This window comes from Macaca fascicularis, chromosome 5, assembly GCF_037993035.2.
Source record: "Macaca fascicularis isolate 582-1 chromosome 5, T2T-MFA8v1.1".
NCBI classification, from domain to species: Eukaryota; Metazoa; Chordata; class Mammalia; order Primates; family Cercopithecidae; genus Macaca; species Macaca fascicularis.
This window is the reverse complement of record NC_088379.1, coordinates 47,554,422-47,579,794: the sequence shown is the minus strand read 5'-3', so window position 1 is coordinate 47,579,794 and position 25,373 is coordinate 47,554,422. Positions and strand designations below refer to the sequence as shown.

The 25,373-nt window shown below is 38.2% G+C and overlaps 2 long non-coding RNA genes across 5 annotated transcripts in view; one reads left to right on the top strand and one right to left on the bottom strand.

The window, feature by feature from the left end:
* The window catches only part of LOC135970912 (uncharacterized), a 34,240-nt gene extending 9,716 nt beyond the window's left edge, over positions 1 to 24,524 (top strand). The window contains exons 3-4 of the long non-coding RNA XR_012434818.1: positions 9,112 to 9,339; positions 9,490 to 24,524. This is a non-coding gene — a long non-coding RNA (uncharacterized lncRNA). The remainder of the gene's footprint in view (positions 1 to 9,111; positions 9,340 to 9,489) is intronic.
* LOC135970911 (uncharacterized) lies at positions 896 to 23,025 on the bottom strand. 4 transcript variants are annotated; one of them, XR_010586814.1, is made up of 4 exons: positions 22,969 to 23,025; positions 15,581 to 15,795; positions 14,805 to 14,926; positions 896 to 985 (listed from the first exon to the last, which is right to left on the bottom strand). It is a non-coding gene; the product is annotated as an uncharacterized lncRNA (long non-coding RNA). The 4 variants fall into 4 exon arrangements; XR_010586813.1 differs by having other exon boundaries at positions 15,581 to 15,703; XR_010586816.1 differs by having other exon boundaries at positions 22,998 to 23,025.
* Positions 24,525 to 25,373: the final 849 nt, after the last annotated feature.

The window sequence follows — 25,373 nt, the reverse complement described above, 5'->3', positions numbered from 1 at the left end:
CTTCTGTAGTACCAGCTACTCAGGAGGCTGAGGTGGGAGGACGGATGGCTTGAGCCCAGGAGGTGGAGGCTGCAGTGAGACATGATCGAACCACTGCACTCCAGTCTGGGCAACAGAGACCCTGTCTCAACAAAAAAAAGGCGGGGGGTGGGGTGGCGGTGAACAATTCGGGCTCAAACCTTCACCAGGGAGAACTGGGGTGCCTTTGTGCTCTGGCATTTTAACACCGAGGAAAATATTCTCATGTACTCAGGTAGCCTTTGTTCTAGGTAGGCATGAACAGTGCTATTAATTTTATTACCTAAGAGTTTCATAGCAGAGGCCTCAATCTTGTTTTTCTTGTTCTTAGGCTGATGAGAGAAGAGCTAAGAACAAATTAGTCAACATACCAATCCAAGGCATCCACTTTTATAATACATGTGGATGACTTTGCAGAGAAGGAACACCATGGAGAGTGGAATAGGTGAAAGTTGAAAGCGAGGGAGATTTATGCCAATTTTCCATAACAAGCCTTAAAACTTAGACTTCTATTTAAATGTTTTCTTTGGATTTCCAACTTAAAATTTTGTCTTTATCAAAGATTGGTAATGATGGTAAACGTGATCTAAGGTGCTTATTTTTTATTTAACAAACACTTGGATAGCATTTACTATGTGGCAAGCACTATTCTAAACTCTTTGTAAATATTTACTTTGTAAATCTTCATGAAAATCCTGTAAGGTCGATACTGTTACCCCCACTTTACAAATGGAGCCACACAAAGATTAAGTAACTGGCCTATGCACACATAGCCAGTAAGTGTGGAACTGAGATGCTAACCAAGAAAGTTGGGCTTCAAGTATGTGCTCTTAACCCATTTGGTAATTGGACATTAAAAAATAAAACTAAAACAGACTTTAAAAAATGTATCTTTATTTAATTCCAGTTGCATATTAAGGTCTATTTTAGGTAAGAGGTATTTTGTTGTAGTTCTTGCTTTTCAATTCTGAAAATAAAGAGAAAAACATTCAGAAAAAAATATTTAAACTTATTTAAGACCACTGTTTTTCCAGTTTAAATGTTGCCTAGCAGAAATTTAAAATGTGTATTTTCCTTCATTGACAATTTCTAGATGACTTTGGAGATTGCCGTTATAGTACCACACACTGTCTTTAATGACATAAATTTGGAGGATATTTATTCCCTCCCAAAAGCATGTTGTTTGTTTAACTAAAAGAAGAACATTAGAAAAATCTCCAACTAACCTATTCTTTGATTCTAGGAAAATTCCTCTTCTGACTCAAAAATTAGAATGCGATAATAAATGAGACCCTCTAAAATGCCAACTTCTGTTTTATTGGTCTTTGTGCTAGGACACTTAGACCCGGGGGTGATGATCAAAATAAATAATGATCAGTAGAGCCTTAGGGCCTCAAGGGACAAGGCCACAGGTCTTTCGAGCTTGGGGAGGTCGGGGAGGGTTCCTGCTGTGTCAAGGTTAACTCCTGAGTTGCTACATTGTTGGGAGGTCTGTGGTTTCTGTGGCTAAGAATAAGATGACTAGGCAAGAGGGGTGGTAGCTGGGGAGTAGAAACCACCTTTGCAAAAATTGTATCACTGAGAAAATTTTAACAGTAAGCTGAGCTAATTCATCCTCCATCTTGCCTTTCCCTTAATTATTGCTGGGTTATTGGGCTGTGAAAGGAAAATAAATCTTAGAGCCCCCAAATCACTAAGCTAAAGGGAAAAGTGAAGCTTGGAACGGCTTAGGGCCAACCTGCCTCCCATTCTGTTCAAACTCACACCTCTGCTCACTGACATAAATGCATATCTGATTGCCTCCTTTAGGAGGCAACTCAACTAGCCTTAGTCAGAAACTCAAAAAAATGCAACCATTTGTCTCTTATCTACTTATGACCTGGAAAGCCCCATCCCTGGTTCCAGTATTCCTGCCTTTGCTTTGAGTTGTCCTGCCTTTCCAGACAGAACCATTGTTCATCTTGCATGTGTTGATTGATGTCTCGTATGTCCCTAGAATGTATAAAACCCAACTGTGCTCTGATCACCTTGGGCACATGTCGTCAGGACCTCCTGAGGCTGTGTCATGGGGTTGCATCCTCAACGTTGGCAAAATAAACTGTAAATTAACTGAGACCTGTCTCGAATTTTTGGGGTTCAAATTTTGGTAACCACAGAGGGATTCTGAGTGGAGATGTCCCTGACCTTTGACAAATCTCCTATCAGTGCTTGGTACCAGCATGAGCTAATTTTATGACTCAAACCAATAGGACAATTTGCTGAAGTCTGAGAGCATCCCCTCCAGAGAATCCCTGATTTCCCCGAATTTGGTCAAGATCTAAATTTTATTTTGCTGTACAACTCCTCTTTTTTGGGGTTTTACTTGCTTCCATCAAGAAAGACACATTTCCTGTTTCTATGACGTTGGAAGGCAGGTGACTCCTTTATGGAGTTTGGCTCACCTCCAACAGGGAAGAGGAGTCGGTTTTTTTTTTTTTGTATTTTATTTTTCATTTTTTGTTGTTGTTGTTGTTTTCCTGCTTCTTGAATGGTAGAGAGCAGTCTATAGCCTGAGACTTGTCCCTAGGTAAGTAACTGAATTGGGGTTTGTCTTGGTTAAAGTTAAGATTAACAACCAACTGGTCTTAATTTCTCATTACCATTAGAGCACTCAGTGATCATATAAATTGTGCCATTGTTTGTTTTGCTTAATTGTTTTTTTTTTTGTTGTTGTTTGTTTCTGTTTTTTATTGTTGTTTTGGTCTTTTTCCCATTGGGTTTGATCAACTCTATCCAACTTGATCAAATCCAAAGGAAAGTTCCAAATTGTGGGGAAGAAGCCCTGAGAAGTGGCTGAATTCTAAAAAAAAAAAAAAAAAAAAAAAAGGTGGTGTGGCGGGGAGGAAAAAAGAAAAAAAAAGAGGAAAGATTTTTGATTTTGACTACTAAAGGGACTTTATTTACATAAAGCCACCTTTTTGTTAGCCAGGCCAAACTGAAAGCAATGGCTGTCCTCCCACACTGCTAAGGTCCCACCTGATAGCTAAGGTTGTGCCTTTTTTCTTTGTTTCCTACCAAAACAGCCCTGGGTTTGGTTCCTAAATCAAGCCCGTTCTGGTTTGATACTTGGTACTTCTGAAATAGCAGCAATTTGTCCTAGCTGAAATATAGTGAGGACTAAACTGATTTTTTTATCTTGCCCAAATTCCTGTTTAAAATGTCTGCGGAGTCATGTCCTACAAATCATAAATTCTCATCATAAGGGTTTTATTTAAGCCTATATATCGTGATTTATTTTCCAACCTGACTCTGACATAACATTTTGAGACAAGGAAGAAAAGCAAAATTATTTTACCCTAAAACACGTTTCTTTGCCGTATCTTGAAATGGCCCTGCAAAGCGGTTTTTTGTAGGGGAGAATTTGCATCTTTAAAGAATCTCTGTTAACATAGCTAGATCTTTTTCTTCCAGATCCTCCGGATCCTAAAGCGATTAACTAAGATCTGAATAGGAAACATTTGTCATCTATTGTCTCTAAGGGCCGCCACTATTAAGACTTCAAAAGAACTTTGGTCTCCGCAATCTTTATCTTAATCCAAACATTCCCTTTCTATGAATCCCATGTCTTTAGGCAAACTCAACCAATTATCAACCAGAAAATGTTTAAATTGGCCTACAGCCTGGAAGCCCCCCAACACCCACCTAGTTTTGAGTTGTCCCACCTTTCTGGACCAAACCAATGTATTTCTTAAATGTATTTAATTGCTGTCTCATGCTTCTCTAAAATGTGTAAAACCAAGCCACGCCCTGATCACCTTGGGCACATGTTCTCAGGACCTCCTGTGGGCTGTGTCATGGGCCATAATCACTCATATTTGGCTCAGAATAAATCTCTTCAAATATTTTAGAGTTCAACTCTTTTCACTGACAATAGTAATGAGATTTAAAAAGATTTTTTTTTAAAAAGGAACTCAATGGTTAAAAGTCAGCTTAATCAAAAAGCTAACATCCAAGATGTGTGTGTGTGTGTGTGTGTGTGTGCATGTGTGCATGTTTGTATTTAAAAGGCCTTCATGTTTTGTTTGTTTTTTCTTTCCTGTCCCAGGACCTTGTCTTTTTTTTTTTGTAAACTTTTTTTTTTTTCTTCTTAGTTGACTGAATTCTGTTTTTTTCATTAATAGCTATTGCAACCAAGGCTACTCTGGGGTTTCTAAGTAAGAGTGTAGTTTAGACACTTAGAAATGCCTTTGTTTTTAAAGTGCACTGTAAAAGCATCATGTGGTCTAACCTCAAAATAATTATCTTGTTGGAGACCCAGGATTCAGTGCGGGCTCTGCCCAGAGCTTAGAGATCCAGTTAAACAATAAATAATCCCTATTTAAATAAAATAGGCCTCCTTATACAATCCTATGATAGATTTCTGTAATTTTATGTTTGATTTGGCATGCATTGTCAATCTCCCTATAGCATTGTAAAAGTAAACTGAGGCTGGAGCCGAACCGGGAACGAAGACACAAGGCAAATGGCAGTGAGAATAGCCTTTATTAGGACTCGCGGGTGAGGTTCCTCGGTCCAAAGGTGTGGGCCGAGGAAGTTGCGCTGAGGGAGGAGGGTAGGGGCTTTTTATAGCCTGAGAGGTAGGGAAGCTGGTTGTACAAACAGGGCCTGGGGGTCTTGAAACTACTAGGGCAGGAGTCAAGTAAGGGTCATGAGGAAGGGGTCTTTGGAAACTGTTAACCGAAACTGCTGTTTACCAACTTCTGGAATGCAGGTGAGTTGCAGGTCATGGGGAAGTATGGTTGCCCAGCCGGAACCTCTGACGTATGCAAGTCTGCGGGTTTATTCAAAGAGGAAGGGAAGTCTCGAACAAAGGGCCTGCTATGCTGGGTGGCACCGCCATGTTGGGTCTAGATCCCTGCCTAACAAGCACCACCAGACTTTTTCTCTCTATACCTTAGGATGTAAATTTTGCTATTTGATTTTCACCTGCATTGTTTCATTTAATATTGAAATTTATGGCTATTCAGCTGACAACTGCCTAGTGTTGTGAAACAGGTTATCAAAAATCTGAAAGTCTAAGATAGAAAAAAAAAGGTCTTTATGAATCTATAAGATGTACTTCTATCGGCATGCCTACTATGTCTATGTATTTATGTGTTGAGTACACAATGTTTCACTACAGAAAATATATAAAAGAGCTCTAATTAATTGGCTTAAAGAAAAACAGAAGCACTTAAATCAATTACTTTATCAAAAAAAGGAAAGACTAGTAGAATGCTTTTTCTTTTTCTTTTTTTTTTTTTTTGAGATGGAGTTTCGCTCCTGTCACCCAGGCTAGAGTGCAATGGCATGATCTTGGCTCAATGCAACCTCTGTCTCTTGGGTTCAAGCAATTCTCCTGCCTCAGCCCCCCATGTAGCTGACATTACAGGCATACACCACCACACCTGGCTAATTTTTGTATTTTAGTAGAGATTGGGTTTTGTCATGTTGGTCAGGGGTTCAAGACCACCCTTTTTCAAGTTTACATGACTTAAGTAAAATCTTTTATTTTTTGAGACAGAGTCTGGCTCTGTCGCCCAGGCTGGAGTGCAGTGGCATGATACCAGCTCACTGCAACCTCTGCTTCCCGGGTTCAAGTGATTCACCTGCCTCAGCTTCTGAGTAGCTGGGATTACAGGTACACACCACCACACCCAGTTAATTTTTCATAGTTTTAATAGAGACGGGGTTTCACCATGTTAGCTAAGCTTTTCTTGATCTCCTAACCTCATGATCTGCCCACCTAGGCCTCCCAAAGTGCTGGGATTACAGGCATGAGCCACCACACCCAGCTGTAAAATCTTTAATAAATAAGCTAGCTTTAAAATTATTGATAAAGTAATATTAGAAATGTCTTAAGAATTGCCAGCATACATTTTTGTTTGCATTTATTAATCAAGCAATTTCATACTTATCCCTGCCAAATACTATAAGGTGTCAAAATTTGGCATAGGGGTTACAAACCTATAAACCCAGCACAAGATTGCTTTCATAACCTTTAATACATAAGACATTGCTATTGGTTTAATGAAAATAGCCATATCTTGAATTATTTAGTAAAATTACCATAACTTCTAATATTGTGGCATTAGGCAGTCTAATCCACAGGCAGCAAGGAAATTTGTTTGGGGGAAAGGACTATTACTGTCTTTGTTTCAAAGTTAAACTATAAATTAAATTCCTTCTAAAGTTCGGGAATGAACGAGGACAGTTTGGAGGTTAGAAGCAAGATGGAGTCAGTTAGGTCATGTCTTTTTCACTGTCTCAGAATTTTGCAAAGGTGAGTTTCATGACTTTAAATGATGACTATCACAGTTTTCATAAATAATGTAGGTAAATGAATAAAATAAAATAGATAGATGTAATGGGATAAACACTTGTAGACAAACTTGTCATAATTTAGAATCTAAAGTTATACTAAACTATTCCATTATTTAGGTATTTTCCAATAAAAATATATTGTAGGTAAACATTCTTTATAAAAAAAAGTGTCCTTTTAAAAAAGGTGGACAATTTTTTTCTAATTCAAAGCTTCAAGGTTATGTATAAAATAAGGTAGAAGGAACCAGGAAATAAGAGAGATGTAAAGAAACTTATAAAAATGAAGAGGTATATTTTGGTAAGAAAGCTTAAAGAAAAATAATTTTATATGAGAAAGAATATTACACGGTAAATTTAGACCTAGAATAAAATGACTGATTGTTTAAGAAAGAGGGATATTCAGGACAAACCGGAAAGTCCAACATGTCATGAATGGTCTGGGTAAGTCACAATGAAAGAATTTATTTAAAAAATCCAAAAACTTTTGTATGATCAAGTTGTCTGTAGTTGAAGGGAAATTATAATGGTCTTTCCAGAGACTGGGTTTGATGTAAAAAAAACCAAAAACATTTATATAGTAAAGAATTGGTTAGAAAAATAAAAGTTCCTTAAGGTATTGATTTACTCTTAATAAATTATAAGAGATTTTATTTATATCTTAACCTAAAGTTAAACTTTTATTGCATCTTGCCATTTTTGGTTTTCTCTCCCCTTTTAAAAGGAGTGAAATAATAATGCTGTCTTTCAACTCATATAAGTTTTTGTTTCCTCAAGTTCTGTTTGTTGCAGCCTGATGCTGACAATATTTTCTTAAAGATCTAAAGGAAATGTTTTCTTCCAACATAATGTTCTGTACACTGCAGAAGGTCTTTTCTTTTGCCTTTTGGTAACTGGCCTAACAGATTTTAGGTTTTATAAAAATAATTCCTATGGCATTATTATTAAGTTTTGATTTGCTTAGGAAAAAAACTGAGATTAAAAAAATTTTTTAAAGTAAGGTTATTACATCCATGTATCTTTCTGTAGGTGCTTTTAAAGTACTTGTGACATTAAGTTACAAGGCTTTGACTCCTGGGTCTAAAAAGGACACCAAGTCCTGCTAAATCTTAAAACACCAACAGCAATTAAAGCCTCATCTTCAGGCTCCCTTGATTGGCATCAGAATATGCCAATCAAAATAAACTGGATTCCTGAGACACAGGGTCAGAAATTAAAGCCATTCAACTCCTCAAAGTCCAGGGACTATTGTGGAAGAGGTGGGCATGTGAGATTGTAAGGGCCAATTTTAAGAGACAAAATAAGTTCAATTTCTCTCTAAATTAAACATTAATGTCAAAGACACACTTATTCAAGACCAGCATATGGGCCCCTGTGTCAAATTAACAAGACTTAGTTGAGGCATTAACCAACTCCTTAATAAAGGTTATGAAGGTTATAAAAGGCTTATGGAAGTTAAATTTTATGATCAATGTTAAAATTTTGTAGATTGTTTATAAAATTTTGAAAAACAAATTTAATTGGCTTCATGCTGTTTTTATTAGAGCTAATTGTTTAGAAAATTAAGTGTCCTGTCTCAAAGAATGAAGGTTTTCACTTTTTTTTTTCTTTTTGAGATGGAGTCTCGCTCTGTCGCCTAGGTTGGAGTGCAGTGACCGGATCTCAGCTCACTGCAAGCTCTGCCTCCTGGGTTTATGCCATTCTCCTGCCTCAGCCTCCCGAGTAGCTGCGACTACAGGCGGCCACCACCTCGTCCGGCTAGTTTTTTGTATTTTTTAGTAGAGATGGGGTTTCACCGTGTAGGCCAGGATGGTCTCGATCTCCTGACCTCGTGATCCGCCCATCTCGGCCTCCCAAAGTGCTGGGATTACAGGCTTGAGCCACCGTGCCTGGCCCACTTTTTTTTTTTAAACCCTTGAGTTATCACTCTGGTTAAATGAATGACTTATTTTATAATAACCTATAATCTTATTTTGTGATATCAAGTGTTTTAAACCTTTAATATTTGACAGACTTTCCAAAATCAAATTATAAATTATGTCTTTTTTTGGCTGGGCATGGTGGCTCACACCCATAATTCAAGCATTTTGGGAGGCCAAGGAGGGAGGATCATTTGAGGTCAAGAGTTTGAGACCAGCCTGGCCAACATGGTGAAACTCTGTCTCTACCAAAAAATACAAAAATTAGCTGGGCATGGTGGCACATGCCTGTAATCACAACCACTGGGGAGGCTGAGGCAGGTGAATTACTTGAACCCAGGAGATGGAGGTTGCAGTGAGCTGAGATCATGCCACTGCACTCCAGCCTGGGTGACAGAGTGAGACTCTGTCTCAAAAAAAATTTATGTATTTTTTTGAACTAATTAATCCTTTAAGATATAATTAATAGGTTCCCTAAAGTCAAAAAATGAAATATTTGGTTATTTGGTATAAAAATTATAAAGGAAACACTGTCAAATAAGAAATGGTGTTTGGCTTTCTTTGGGCTGTATTTGTATAAAAATGTTATTGGTATGTATTCTAAAATTATAGAAAACTTCTATAATTCTGATATGACTTAGTGTATATTATCAGTAATAAATATAATTGTTATTTCAAATTATTGTGTGCAACAGAGGTAACAAATTTCCTTGTCAATTGTGTCTTTGACTATGGCTGCCCTAAATCTTTTTGTCATCCACGCACAATTGTTGTCTTTTTTGTTTCTCTTTAGAAGGTGGTTTTATAAAACTTTAACAGGTGCTCTTGAATGCAGGTTTCTGATAACTTTGGAGATTGTGACATCAGAATAGATGAAAAACTTCCAGGACTCATGGAGAGATGAAATATTCATGAATATCAAGCAGAACAGGAATTAACTGCATGGACTAAACTAACAGAAGTCTGAAGTAATCTGTCTAACTTTTTGCTTAAAATAGTGCTGATCCTTTTGTTTTTCAAAGCCAAGAAAAAGTTTAAGCTATTTACAGCTTTTAGCAATTAAGTAAGTATACTCCTATGAATAAAATTTGGAGCATATTTCTCTCTTGGTACCTGATTTCTACAGAATTTGAAAACTATTTGTGAGTATTCTTAACTTATAACAATATAGTTATTTGTGTAGATGCAATAAATCTGTTTTCATTTGTAACAGGACACAGTTGGAGAATCTAGTTATTTTAACAAGGCTCTTTACTGGGATGGTGTGCTTTGCTTTAAGGAATCAAACTTGACTTATGGAATCAATACAAGCCCCTCGGGAAAACTGACCTCATACCTTTGTCTACACAGTCCCTGTACAGGGTTCCTGACCTATGGTGAGTAAAGAACATCACTTTCTGACAGGTTCAGGAGCCCCAGGTTTATCTTGGAACCTCAAGAGGAAAAGAATTCACCCAACTCATAGGTATTTGATGGTACAAATCCATGACTGGGCTTGACTTTAAAAAAGTCTTCCCTGAGATTTCTTCTGTGGAATAAATTTCCATCAAAGCCAATTTAAAAGCCTGTGGGGGGAAAAAAAAAACTATTCTTGTTGCACTGTAAACAAATAATCAGGCCAGGTATAATAAAGCAAGTCAGGGTGGGTGTTCTGGCTCACACCTGTAATCCCAACACTTTGGAAGGCTGAGGTGGATGCATCATGAGTTCAGGAGTTCGAGACCAGCCTGGCCAAGATGATGAAACCCCATCTCTACTAAAAATACAAAAATTAGCCAGGCTTGGTGGCATGTGCCTGTAATCCCAGCTACTTGGGAAGCTGAAGCAGGATAATTGCTTGAACCTGGGAGGCAGAGGTTGCAGTGAGCTGAGATCATACCACTGTACTCCATCCTGGCAACAAGAACAGGACTCTATCTCAGAAAATTAAATAAATAAATAAATAAATAAATAAGTAAATAAATAAAAATAAAGCAAATCAGTCCTACCATGATTTGTCTTTAGTAAAAATGAGAAACTGGAGAGAAAAAATTATATTTCAAGAACTATAGTATACTTGTTCTTAGATTCCAGTCTTGCCTAATGTTTTTTCAATTTTTATTATTTTCTACAGTTTGTACCAAATTCTAATTTTTTTTTTTTTTAAATATACTTTAAGTTCTAGGGTACATGTGCACAACGTGCAGGTTTGTTACATATGTATACTTGTGCTATGTTGGTGTGCTGCACCCATCAACTCGTTAGCACCCATCAACTCGTCATTTACATCAAGTATAACTCCCAATGCCATCCCTCCCCCATACCCCCTCCCCATAATAGGCCCTAGTGTGTGATTTTCCCCCTCCTGTGTCCAGGTGTTCTCATTGTTCAGTTCCCACCTATGAGTGAGAACATGCAGTGTTTGGTTTTCTGTTCTTGCGATAGTTTGCTGAGAATGATGGTTTCCAGCTGCATCCATGTCCCTAAAAAGGACACAAACTCATCCTTTTTTATGGCTGCATAGTATTCCATGGTGTACATGTACCACATTTTCTTAATCCAGTCTGTCACTGATGGACATTTGAGTTGATTTCAAGTCTTTGCTATTGTGAATAGTGCCGCAATAAACATACGTGTACATGTGTCTTTATAGCAGCATGATTTATAATCCTTTGGGTATATACCCAGTAATGGGATGGCTGGGTCATATGGTATTTCTAGTTCTAGATCCTTCAGGTATCGCCCTACTGTTTTCGACAGTGGTTGAACTAATTTACAGTCCCACCAACAGTGTAAAAGTGTTCCTATTTCTCCACATCCTCTCCAGCACCTGTTGTTTCCTGACTTTTTAATGATTGCCATTCTAACTGGTGTGAGATGGTATCTCATTGTGGTTTTGATTTGCATTTCTCTGATGGCCAGTGATGATGAGCATTTTTTCATGTGTCTGTTGGCTGTATGCATGTCTTCTTTTGAGAAATATCTGTTCATATCCTTTGCCTGATATAATGAGTTAGGGAGGATTCCCTCTTTTTCTGTTGATTGGAATAGTTTCAGAAGGAATGGTACCAGCTCCTCCTTGTACCTCTGGTAGAATTCGGCTGTGAATCCATCTGGTCCTGGACTTTTTTTGGTTGGTGGGCTATTAAGTATTGCCTCAATTTCAGAGCCTGCTATTGGTCTATTCAGGGATTCAACTTCTTCCTGGTTTAGTCTTGGGAGAGTGTAAGTGTCCAGGAAATTATCCATTTCTTCTAGGTTTTCTAGTTTATTTGCATAGAGGTGTTTATAGTATTCTCTGATGATAGTTTGTATTTCTGTGGGGTCGGTAGTGATATCCCCTCCATCATTTTTTATTGTGTCTATTTGATTCTTCTCTCTTTTCTCCTTTATTAGTTTTGCTAGCAGTCTATCAATTTTGTTGATCTTTTCAAAAAACCAGCTCCTGTATTCATTGATTTTTTGGAGGGTTTTTTGTGTCTCTATATCCTTCAGTTCTGCTCTGATCTTAGTTATTTCTTGTCTTCTGCTAGCTTTTGAATGTGTTTGCTGTGGCTTCTCTAGTTCTTTTAATTGTGATGTTAGAGTGTCAATTTTAGATCTTTCCTGCTTTCTCTTGTGGGCATTTAGTGCTATAAATTTCCCTCTACACACTGCTTTAAATGTGTCCCAGAGATTCTGGCATGTTGTATCTTTGTTCTCATTGGTTTCAAAGAACATCTTTATTTCTGCCTTCATTTCGTTATGTACCCAGTAGTCATTCAGGAGCAGGTTGTTCAGTTTCCATGTAGTTGAGCGATTTTGATTGAGTTTCTTAGTCCTGAGTTCTAGTTTGATTGCACTGTGGTCTGAGAGACAGTTTGTAATAATTTCTGTTCTTGTACATTTGCTGAGGAGTGCTTTACTTCCAATTATGAGGTCAATTTTGGAATAAGTGTGATGTGGTGCTGAGAAGAATGTATATTCTGTTGATTTGGGGTAGAGAGTTCTGTAGATGTCTATTAGGTTTGCTTGGTGCAGAGTTGAGTTCAATTCCTGGATATCCTTGTTAACTTTCTGTCTTGTTGATCTGTCTAATGTTGACAGTGGGGTGTTAAAGTCTCCCATTATTTTCGTATGGGAGTCTAAGTGTCTTTGTAAGTCTCTAAGGACTTGCTTTATGAATCTGGGTGCTCCTGTATTGGGTGCATATATATTTAGGATAGTTAGCTCTTCCTGTTGAATTGATCCCTTTATCGTTATGTAATGGCCTTCTTTGTCTCTTTTGATCTTTGATGGTTTAAAGTCTGTTTTATCAGAGACTAGGATTGCAACCCCTGCTTTTTTTTGTTCTCCATTTGCTTGGGAGATCTTCCTCCATCCCTTTATTTTGAGCCTATGTGTATCTCTGCATGTGTGATGGGTCTCCTGAATACAGCAAACTGATGAGTCTTGACTCTTTATCCAATTTGCCAGTCTGTGTCTTTTAATGGGACCATTTAGTCCATTTACATTTACTGTTAATATTGTTATGTGTGAACTTGATCCTGTCATTGTGATATTAGCTGGTTATTTTGCTCGTTAGTTGATGCAGTTTCTTCCTAGCCTCGATGGTCTTTACATTTTGGCATGTTTTTGCAATGGCTGGTACCGGTTATTCCTTTCTATGTTTAGTGCTTCCTTCAGGATCTCTTGTAGGGCAGGCCTGGTGGTGACAAAATCTCTAACCATTTGCTTATCTGTAAAGGCTTTTATTTCTCCTTCACTTATGAAGTTTAGTTTGGCTGGATATGAAATTCTGGGTTGAAAATTCTTTTCTTTAAGAATGTTGAATATTGGCCCCCACTCTCTTCTGGCTTTAGAGTTTCTGCCGAGAGATCTGCTGTTAGTCTGATGGGCTTCCCTTTGTGTGTAACCTGACCTTTCTCTCTGGCTGCCCTTAAGATTTTTTCCTTCATTTCAACTTTGGTGAATCTGACAATTATGTGTCTTGGAGTTGCTCTTCTCAAGGAGTATCTTTGTGGCGTTCTCTGTATTTCCTGAATTTGAATGTTGGCCTGCCTTACTAGGTTGGGGAAGTTCTCCTGGATGATATCCTGCAGAGTGTTTTCCAACTTGGTTCCATTTTCCCCGTCACTTTCAGGCACCCCAATCAGACGTAGATTTGGTCTTTTCACATAATCCCATATTTCTTGAAGGCTTTGTTCATTTCTTTTTCCTCTTTTTTCTTTAGACTTCTCTTCTCGCTTCATTTCATTCGTTTGATCCTCAAATCACTGATACTCTTTCTTCCAGTTGATCAAGTTGGTTACTGAAGCTTGTGCATTTGTCACGTATTTCTAATTTCATGGTTTTTATCTCTGTCAGTTCATTTATGGCCTTCTCTGCATTGATTATTCTAGTTATCCATTCTTCCATTCTTTTTCCAATATTTTTAGTTTCTTTGCACTGGTTACATAATTCCTTCTTTAGCTCTGAGAAGTTTGATGGACTGAAGCCTTCTTCTCTCAACTTGTCAAAGTCATTCTCCATCCAGCTTTGATCCATTGCTGGCAATGAGCTGCGTTCCTTTGGAGGGTGAGATGTGCTCTGATTTTTTGAATTTCCAGCTTTTCTGCCCTGCTTTTTCCCCATCTTTGTGGTTTTATCTGCCTTTGGTCTTTGATGATGATAAGGTAGTGATGGGGTTTTGGTGTGGGTGTCCTTTCTGTTTGTTAGTTTTCCTTCTAATTGTCAGGACCCTCAGCTGTAGGTCTGTTGGAGATTACTTGAGGTCCACCCCAGACCCTATTTGCCTGGGTATCAGCAGCGGAGGCTGCAGAAGATAGAATATTGCTGAACAGCGACTGTTCCTGTCTGATTCTTGCTCTGGAAGCTTCGTCTCAGGGGTGTACCCCACTGTGTGAGGTGTGGGCTGTCGGTCTTCACCTAGTTGAGGATGTCTCCCAGTTAGGGTACTCAGGGGTCAGGGACCCATTTGAGCAGGCAGTCTGTCTGTTCTCAGATCTCAATCTTGGTGTTGGGAGATCCACTGCTCTCTTCAAAGCTGTCAGACAGGGTCATTTGCATCTGCAGAGGTTTCTGCTGCTTTTTGTTTAGCTGTGCGCTGTCCCCAGAGGTGGAGTCTACAGAGACAGGCAGGCGTCCTTGAGCTGCTGTGGGCTCCACCCAGTTCGAGCTTCCCAGAGGCTTTGTTTACCTACTTAAGCCTCAGCAATGGTGGGCGCCTCTCCCCCAGCCTTGCTGCTGCCTTGCACTTGGATCGCAGACTGCTGTGCTAGCAATGAGGGAGGCTCCGTGGGCGTGGGACCCTCTCGGCCAGGTGTGGGATATAATCTCCTAGTGTGCTGTTTGCTAAGACCCTTGGTAAAGCGCAGTATTAGCATGGGAGTTACCCAATTTTCCAGGTGTTGTGTGTCTCAGTTCCTCTGGCTCGGAAAAGGGATTCCCTTCCCCCTTGCACTTCCCAGGTGAGGCGATGCCTCGCCCTGCTTCAGCTCTCGCTGGTTGGGCTGCACCAGCTGACCAGCACTGATTTTCCGGCACTCCCCAGTGAAATGAACCCAGTACCTCAGTTGAAAATGCTGAAATCACCCATCTTCTGTGTCACTGGTGCTGGGAGCTGGAGACTGGAGCTGTTCCTTTTCGGCCATGTTGCTCCGGTCCCTTCTCTAATTTTTCTTGACTGCAAGCTTTCAAAATAATGCTTTCAGTTTCTTTTCCTTCTTTTCCCCTCCTATTTATCCTAATTTGGAGTCACTGAAAGCTAAGCTGTGCATTCATAAAACCCTGTGAACAGAAGCTAGACAACTTAAACTTCAGAAGAAAATAACAACAACCTATTTACATACATAAGCCACTTTCTACCTATCTATTGATGTTGGTACTTCAGAGTAATGTGGCCTATATGCATTTTCCAGGATTGTTTCTTTGTTCTTGTTTTTCTCCCTTCCTCCCCCTATTTTCTCTTTATAGGATACGAGACTTCACAACCTGCTAAAAATGAGCCTTCATAAATAACTCAGGACCTACTCATCTAGGAATAAACCATCCTAGCCATGAGAGATCAGACAAAACCTCAGACCGGAGACTCATTTTCTTCTAAAATGCTTTCTCCAAATGATTTTTTAAAAGAAAATGTGGGAAAATGTGAAAGGAAAATAAATCTTGGGGCTCCCAAATCACTAAGCTAAAGAAAAAAGTTAAGTTGGTAACTGCTTAGGGCCAACCTGCCTCCCATTCTATTCAAAGTCACCCCTCTGCTTACTGGGATAAATGTATATCCGATTGCCTCTTTTGGAGAGGTTAATCAGAAACTCAAAAGACTGCAACCATTTGTCTCTTACCTACTTATGACCTGGAAGCCTCCTCCCTGCTTCCAGTCTTCCTGCTTTTGCTTTGAGTTGTCCTGCCTTTCCAGACAGATCCAGTGTTCATCTTGCATGTGTTGATTGATGTCTCATGTGTCCCTAGAATGTATAAAACCCAACTGTGCTCTGACCACCTTGGGCACATGTCGTCAGGACCTCCTGAGGCTGTGTCATGGGGTTGTGTTCTCAACCTTGGCAAAATAAACTTTGTAAATTAACTGAGACATGTCTCAGATTTTCAGGGTTCACAGGGCCAAGCTAACTTTGGAAGATATTTAGGCTATAGTTTAAATGATAATAAATCTTATCCTAAAATTCATTCACTTTTGTAAAGCTAATGGGAGGCCATCAGTCTGTGGGGATGAGGGGAGCCTGAGTCCTGCTAAGATGCAGACATAAACCATTGCCAGCCATTATTCCAGAGGTTATAAGATATGCAGCTTCCCCAGTTACTCCTGCAAATAACATCAGTATTGTAGAACCTAACACTGGCCTTTTGAGATATCTTTTTGGGATTTTTAAAAAATTTTTATTTATTTTAATTTTTATTTTTTTTGCGTGTCTGACACCCACGGCTCCACCTGGACCAGCCAACCCAGCTCATGTGGTCCCACCCAGAAGCAATTCAGCCCACAGAAGGACAGCTTTGACTCCTTACTATTTCATCTCCACCCCAATCAATCAACAGCAAGCACCTATTACCTGGTCACCCCCTCCTTCCCCGCTTTGAAAAACCCCTGACCTAAGACCTTTGGAGGAGATCATTTGAGTACAAACTCCATTTCCCATGTGGCATGACTAGCCTTGTGTCTATTAAACTTTCTCTACTACAGTGTTGTGGTCTGTCTTTATGTAGCATGTAGGAAGAACTCCTCGGGCAGTTACAAAGTGGGGCTTGAGGTAGTTTGCAGAAATGTTGCAGTCCAGCCTAGTACTGTACCTAGCCTACACTTGGTAATTTCTTTCTCAATCAGTCTGGTTAGGAGGTTATGAATCTTTACAAGAACTAGCTCTTACCTTTATTGATTTTCTTTATCTATTTTTCAATTTTCATTGATATCTACTTTTATTTTTATTACATCCTTCATTCTACTTGGAGTTTAATTTGCTATCCTTTTTCCAGTTTCCAAGGTGAAAGTTTAGACTTTGATTTTAAACCTTTATTCTCTTTCAATACAAATGTTTAAATCTAGCATTTGCCTCCAGATACTGCTTTAGCCCCATCCCACAAATTTTGATATATTGTGTTTTTATTATCATTTATTTCAAAATATTTTAAAGTTTTCTTTGTGCTTTCTTCTTTGACCCATGGGTTATAAAGGAATGTGTTGCTTTATTTCCAGATAACCGCAGCTTTTCTGGATATCCTTCTGTTATTGATTATCAGTTTAATCCTCTTTTGGACACAGAGCATGTTCTGTACAATAATAGTTATTTGAAATATATTGAGATTTGGTTTATGGCCCAGCATATGATCTGTCTTGGTGGATGTTCCAAGTTAAATTGAAAAGAATATGTATTCTGCAGTTGCTGGGTGTAGTGTTTTAGGAATGTCAATTGGGTTAAGTTGCTTGCTCTAAATGTAGTTTATTGCCAATTTTTAAATTTGTTTAACCAATTAGTAAGAAAGGAGTGTTAAAATAAACTGTAATTGTGGATTGGTCTATAAATTTGTGCTGCCAGTTTTTGCTTCATGAATTTTACAAACTTGGTCATTAGATACAAACACAAGTAGGATTATTATGTCTCCTTAATTAATTGACAATTTTATCATGATTAAATGTCCCTGTTTATTCTGGCAATACTTCCCGATTTGAAATTTACTTTGTCTGATATTAATATAGCTAAATCAGCTGTGTTATTAGCGTTTTTTTTTTTAAACAGAGCCTTGCTCTGTCACCCAGGCTGGAGTGCAGTGGTGCAATTTTGGCTCACTGCAACCTCCATCTCCCAGGGTCAAGTGATTCTCTTACCTCAGCCTCCCAAGTAGCTGGAATTACAGGTGCATGCCACCACACCTGGCTAATTTTTGTATGTTTAGTACAGATGGGGTTTCAACGTGTTGGTGAATAGGCTGGTCTCGAACTCCTGGTCTCAAGAAATCCACCTGCTTTGGCCTTTCAAAGTGCTGGGATTAAAGGCCTGAGCCATCATGCCCAGCCTATTAGCATTTATTATTATGACATGCTTTTTTTCCCACTTTACATCTAACCTGTGTCTTTATATTTAAAGCTTATTTCTTATAAATTACATGTAGTTGCATTTTACTTTTGTAACCAATCTGAAAATCTTTGCTTTTAATTAGGTTTTTTGTCTGAGTACATGTTTTATAAAAATTGATGTGGTTGGATTCAAGGCTAAAGATTAGTTCCTTTAATATTTCTTTTAATGTAGATTTGCTGGCAATAAGTTCTCCCAGTTTTTGTTTGTTTGAAAAAGATGTATTTTGCCTTTATTTTCAAAAGCTATTTTCCTAGGTACAAAAGTATAAGTTAACAGTATTTATTTACTTTCAGCACTTTAAAAATATTACTTTGTTATATTCTAAGCTTACATTGTTTCTCATTTACAAGTCTGTGATTATCCTTTCCACTCCTCCTCCCCCCACTGTATGTAATGTGCCTACTTTCTCCCTCTGGCTGTTTAATTTTTTAAAAAAATCACTTATTGTTGCCAGGTGCAGTGGCTCATGCCTGTAATCACAGCACTTTGGGAGGCTGAGGTGGGCAGGTCATCTGAGGTCAGGAGTTCAAGACCAGCCTGACCAACCTGGAGAAGCCCCATCTCTCCTGCAAATACAAAAATTAGCTGGGGTGGTGGCGCATGCCTGCAATCCCAGCTACTCGGGAGGCTGAGGCAGGAGAATCACTTGAACCTGGGAGGCGGAGGTTGCGGTGAGCCAAGATCATGGCATTGCACTCCAGCCTGGGCAATGAGAGTGAAACTCCATCTCAAAAAAAAAAAAAAAAAATCACTTATTGTTAGTAATGGGGCTTTTGTTTGCCTTGAAGTGATTTTCTTTGTTTTTTATTCTGCTTGGGGTTCATTGAAATTCTTGAATATGTCATTTTATACTTCTCATCAAATTTGGAAAATTATTGAACATTATTTCTTCAAATATTTGTTTTTACCTCCTCTCTTCTAGGGTACCAATTACACATATTGATCTAATTAATATAGTTCCATGAGTTACTAAGATTCCAATGTTTTATCTGTTTTTGCTTTATTTTGGCAGCTTCAATTGCTATGTTTTCACATTCACTGATTTTATCATCTGCCTTTTCTATTCTACTGAACAGACGTCTAATAAATTTTTAATTTCAGATATTTTAATTTCTGGAAGTTCTGTTATTTTTTCCTATGTTTTAAATTTGTTGATTGTATACATGATTTATTTTGAATTCTTGAGCATATTTATAATACATATTTTAATGTCTTTGTTTGCTAATACCATTATTATTATTATTAGTTGTGAAATGAAGTCTCTCTCTGTTACCAGGCTGGAGAGTGCAGGAGCATGATCTTGGCTCACTACAACCTCTGCATCCTGGGTTCAAGCGATTCTCCTACCTCAGCCTCCTGGGTAGCTGGGACTACAGGAGAATGCCACCATGCCTGGCTAATTTTTGAAGTTTTAGTAGAGATGGGATTTCACCATGTTGGCCAGGCTAGTCTCAAACTCCTGACTTCAGGTGATCCACCTGCCTCGGCCTCCCAAAGTACTGGAATTACAGGTGTGAGCTACTGTGCCCAGCCATATTCCATGATTTCTGTCACTTCTGGGTATGCAGCTATTGACTGATTTTTTTCCTGATTGTAGGTCACATTTTCCTGCTTCTTTATGTGTCTAGTAATTTCTGATTGAATGCCAGACATTATTAGTCCATATTGTGAAGTGTTTGGATTTTATTGCCTCCTTAGGAGATGGAATTTGAATTATTTGGAAATTAGCTTGATCCTTTATGAGCTTCTTTTAAGACTTATATGGCAGGTTGAGAGTATCATAGTTCTCTTTTATCTGCAGGGAATATGTTCCAAGACCCCCAAGGGGTGCCTGAAACCATGGACAGTACTAAATTTTATATATACTATGTATTTTTGCCTATGATAAAGTTAAAATTATAAATTAGGCATGGAAAGAGATTAACACCTGATAATAAAATTGAACAATTATAACAATATACTTTAATAAAAGTTATGTGAATGTGGTCTCTCTCTTTCTCTCAAAATATCTTATTATACTATATTCACCTTTCTTGTGATGATGTGAGATGATATAATGCCTATGTGATGAGATGAAGGAGATGAATGACTTGGCATTGTGAGGTAGCATCAGGCTACTACTGACCTTCTGATAATACATCAAACTTATGAATTGTTTATTTTTGGAATTTTGCTTAAATATTTTCAGACTATGCTCAACCACAAGTAAATAAAATTGTTGAAAGTAAAACCACCAATAAGGGGGTACTGTATCCTTTAACCTAGAGTTAGGTTAGCCCTGCTATTAAAGTGTGGCTTTTCATGTGAGCATTTATATTATTTTATTTATTTATTTATTTTTGAGATAGAGTCTCACTCTGTTGCCCAACTGGAGTGCAGCAATGTGATCTCTGCTCACTGCAACTTCCACCTCCGAGGTTCAAGCGATTTTCCTGCCTCAGCCTCCTGAGTAGCTGGGACTACAGGCATGTACCGCCTCACCCAGCTAATTTTTTTTTCTTTTGTATTTTTAGTAGAGATGTGGTTTCACCTTTTTGGTCAGGCTGGACTTGAACTCTTGACCTCAAATGATCTGCCCACCTCAGCCTCCCAAAGTGCTGGGATTACAGGCATGAGTCACCATGCCAAGTCCATGTAAGCATTATTAATGCCTGAGGTCTTCACTGAATCTCTCCAGACTGCAGGTAGTAACTTGAATATCTCCAAGGTCTGTGTGAGTTTTGGGATTATTTAACTGTTAATACCTTGGCAGTTATTCTTTGTTCAGTCTGTGGAGTTTTCATTTATGCATGTCCAGATTAGCATTCCACAAAGATTGGAAAAGACCTCTCCACAGATTTCTGGCTCTTTCTCTACATTGCTTCCTCTTCTCTAGTACTTGGCTCTGAAAATTCTAGCTACTTCAATCTCCAAGGTCATATTTCTGATTCCTTAGCTAAACAAGACTGCAGGGCTGTGCTTGGTTTCCTTTTCTCATGTCACAGATTAAAAATGGTCTTTGGACAGGGTTCAACTCATTTTCCCCCCATTTCTCTAGTGTCATACTTCTGTTGTTGTTTTGTACATTTTGTCCAGTTTGAAGTCTAGCTACTTTTTCATGAGCAAAAACTTAGACTACAGTATACAGATGTTCCTCTCCTTATGCTGGTTCATTTTATGATTTTTCTACTTTATGGTGGGTGTATTGGGGTATTAAATGCATGTTCAACTTATGATATTTTCAGTTTATGATAGGTTTATTGGGACATATCATGGTCCTACCAATATGTGATGGAGGCCCCTGGAGGCCCCTGGATGGAGACCCCTGGAGGCCCAGCTGTAAAATTTCTCTCTTTGTACTCTTTCTCTTTATTTCTCAATTTAAGAAAATTGAAATTATATCAAGCACTCTCAGGCCACAGTGAAATAAAACCTGAAATCAACTCCAAAAGAAACCTTCAAAACCATGCAAATACATGGAAATTTAATTTAAAAAAAAAAAAAAAAACAAAGTATACGGGCAACAAGTAGTACAATGAGTGGAATGGTACCTCACATCTCAATACTAACATTGAATGTAAATGGCCAAAATGCTCCACTTAAACGATGAAGAATTACAGAATGGATAAGAATTCACCAACCAACTATCTGCTGCCTTCAGGAGACTCACCTAACACATAAGGACTCACATAAACTTAAGGTGAAGGGGTGGAAAAAGACATTTCACGCAAAAGGACACCAAAAGCAGGCAGAATTCTTATATCAGATAAAACAAACTTTAACGCAACAGCAGTTAAAAAGACATGATGGTACCCTGGTAAGTGTACAACTCCCAGAGGTAGGATTGTGTGTGATCAAAATTTTATTTTATTTACTTGTTCAGTGATTAGGGAATTCTGGGGACTGATTTCATATAAACTTAACTTTCAAGGGTCTGGTTTTACAGATTGGATGCTCATGTCCTGTAACTAGTAAGTTTCCCTGTACACAAATCTACCTGAGAAGCTAAATTATAACCAGAGATAGTTTGCTCATTAGCAGGAATCTAACCATAGATGGAGCACTTCATTTTTGGCAGTTTACACATTAGATTGATCATTTAATTAAGAAATCACAAAAGACATAACTTGACCTAGGTAATACAGCTAAGCAAGTAGAAAATTTGAGATTTTAACCAAAGTTTGTCTAATGTCCCAAGGTGGTACTCTTGACTAGGCAAATTGCTTTTCACAGTAGGGGATCTAATGAATACTCCCTTGCCCAGTGTCTAGCATATAATATCCTTTTTTTAAAAAAAAAAAAAACTAAAAACAATAGCATTTTCTTAATCCTATACATTCTATTTAAAGTTGACCCTTGAACAACTTGGGCTTGAACTGCGTGGGCCCACTTATATGTGGATTTTTTTCAACCAAACCAATCACCACGTATACCCAGGGATAACTACTGTGGATTCAAGGTCTCTAAATGAGGAAGAGTTAATAGGTACTAAATAAATGTACACTGAATGAATGAATATATTGACTCATATTAGCTATTTTGAGGAGGCAATTTGATGAATTGTCTCATAAAATAACACATTTGTATATATATACTAAATTATGATATTATACTAAATACAATATAATTGAGTCCTGGACCCCCAGACTCTGCCAATATAATCTGTATGAGAACCTTTGCACTCAAAGGGCTGTGGAAGGCAGTGTTGTTTATTTCATTATTAGTATTTTTTTCCTCAACCCATTTAAGGTGGAGTTTATCTTACTATTAACGTTGCTACTCTGAGAGCTGTATAGCCTCCATTTCCTCTTGTTTGGAATCCTAAGTACAAAAAAAATACAGAAGTGTTTCATTCATTCATTCCAATGAATATTACTGAGGCACCGACGTGTACAATGCCTTATTTTCCTTTTTCTTTCTTTTTTTTTTTTTTTTGAGAGAAAAAAGCCTACAATGCCTTATTTTTCAAATAGAACTCCTAATTCCCCTCTACCCCAGGCTTGCTTTTCTTTGTATCCTTCCTGTATCATCAAATTGCAACCTCTTTTTTAGTAGATTTAATTCAGAAAGTCCACAGTCATCCTTGACTTCACTCTTTCACACATACCCCACAGACAATCAATCACCAAATCTCTGTCCTTAAAATATATCTGGAATCTGACCTGTTGTCACCACTTCCACTTGTACCAACCTGGTCTGAACCATGCTCGCCTCTCACTGAATGAATTACTACAGTTGCCTCCTGACTGTTCTCTACCTGATCTATCTTCTAAGACCTTAACTCTTTAAATCCCTCTTCCCCTTGCTTCCTCTAACTTAGCCACAGTGGCTTCCCTGCTTTTCGTTAAACACTTCACCGCAGTCCTGTCTTTGCACATGTTGTTTTCTTGCTGGGCAAACTCTTCCCCTAGAAGTGGGCATGGCTACCTCTGTCTCTATATTCAAGTCTCTGCTAAATGAGGCCTTTCCTGAAAACCCCATCTAAGATAGTCCTGCCCCACCCCATATCATTTTCTATTTCTTTCCCTTGTTTTCTTCTTTATCATATCAACTTTGAGTGCTTATATGTTTATTACTTTATTTATTGTCTTTCCCACCTTATTAGACTGTATGCTCCACAAGGGCAGAAATTAGTTTTGTTACCTATTGACTCTGCAATGCTTAGAAGAGAGCCTGTCACTTAATATTTACATATTTGTTGAATAAATGACTATGCATGGTATAAAACTGCATGCTAGAGATACAGTAATGGACAAGTAATGGGCAACATAGACAAGGGTCCTGATCTTATGACATTTACAGTTCCTACAGGGGAAATAGATATTAAACAATTAATTACATGACATTTAATGATTATGGTTATAAACATGAAGGAGACATCATTGAGCACTCCGGCTGAAGATCTTGGTGTGTAGGAAGACAGGCTATCAAATATTTAATAACTTAGGATCAAGAGCCAGAATCCCTCAAATCATATAATTTTTGAAATAAAAATACAGAGAATCAGTGTCATGCAAATGAGCATCTATAGTTAGAGGTAGTTTAAATAGGATTATAAAGATTTAGAGGGAGCTGACAAAGCAAGACAGGGAACAAGATTAAAAGTAGCCTATTAAATAGATAATCCAATGCAGCTATGTTCCTTTTATCAGTCAAGGTTACTGCAGGTACCAGGAAAAGAAATCCAGTAATAGGTAGACAGGGTCAAGCTAATCATGCTTTGGAGGGGAAAACACAACACAACACAACTCAACACAACACAATACTCTTACCCTTTTAAACTTGGATAAGTCAGAAAAATATTGTAGTATGTAAGTTTTATATATGCACATGAAATTCCTACCTACTTTCAATTTCAGCAAAAAGATAATCTTCCTAAAGCCTTCCAGTTCAGTTCCTTTCCTCCCCCAATTTGGGCTCCTTGTATGTAATCGCTCAGCCCTTTATCACACTGTTTTGTAATCATCTCTCTCTCTCTCTTTTTTTTTTTTGTTTGCCTGTATCCTGCCTCCGTGAAGTCTCTGAGGAAGGAACTTTTGTTTGTGCCTCGCAGAAGAGTGCCCAGCACACCGTAGATACTCAAGAATTATATGTGAAATGAAAGTACAAACATTTGAGCAAATTTTACGCCTTTATGAAGGATTATTATTTTGCATTATTAAACACTCTACACACATGAAAACAGATTTTCATTAAAAATGAAAATACTGAATGAAAATTGAAAATAAATTGAAATTACTTCACCTGGTTATATTTTGCTAGAATTATATAATACATTACTTAGAAACAAGGTATAAAAATAGCTTTGTGTGTCTTTTTTTTTTTTTTTTTAAACAGAGTCTCACTCTGTCACCCAGGCTGGCAGTGGTGCAATCTCGGCTTACTGCAATTCCGCCTCCTGGGTTTAAGCCATTCTCCTGCCTCAGCCTCCCAAATAGCTGGGATTATGGGCATGCACCATCATGCCTGGTTCATTTTTGTATTTTAGTAGAGATGGGGTTTCACCATAGTGACCAGGCTGGTCTCGAATTCCTGACCTCAAGTGATCCACCCACCTCTGCCTCCGAAAGTGATTACAAGCGTGAGTGAATGCACCTGGCACAAGTTAGTTACTTAACAGCCACAGATATCTGCTTACGAAAACTCCCATTGCAGCATATTGGGTACAGTTAAGCCCTCAGCAATATGCTGCAAAGCATATTCTAAAGTGCTCCTTCTAAAGTGCTCCACACTTTAGAAGGAAGGAAAAGGGAGAGAAAGCACAATTATTAAGTGTCCTCTTTATATACTGACAGTGTGTGAAATGCTAAATCCATTTAAGTCTCATAAAAACCTAATGAGATAGGTGTTATTATTTTCATTTTACAAATAAGGAAATTGAACCTTAAAAAAGTTAAGTAATTTTTTCAAGACCACACAACTAATACACATGATCCCAGGAATCTGTAATATTCAGTTCATTCTTAAATATGGTTTTTTTTGGGGGGGGGGGTGGGGAAGAGAGATCAAGGAAGTGTGAGAGCTGGTAAAGAAGGCAATAATTTGCTTTATTTTTGAGATAAAGCAA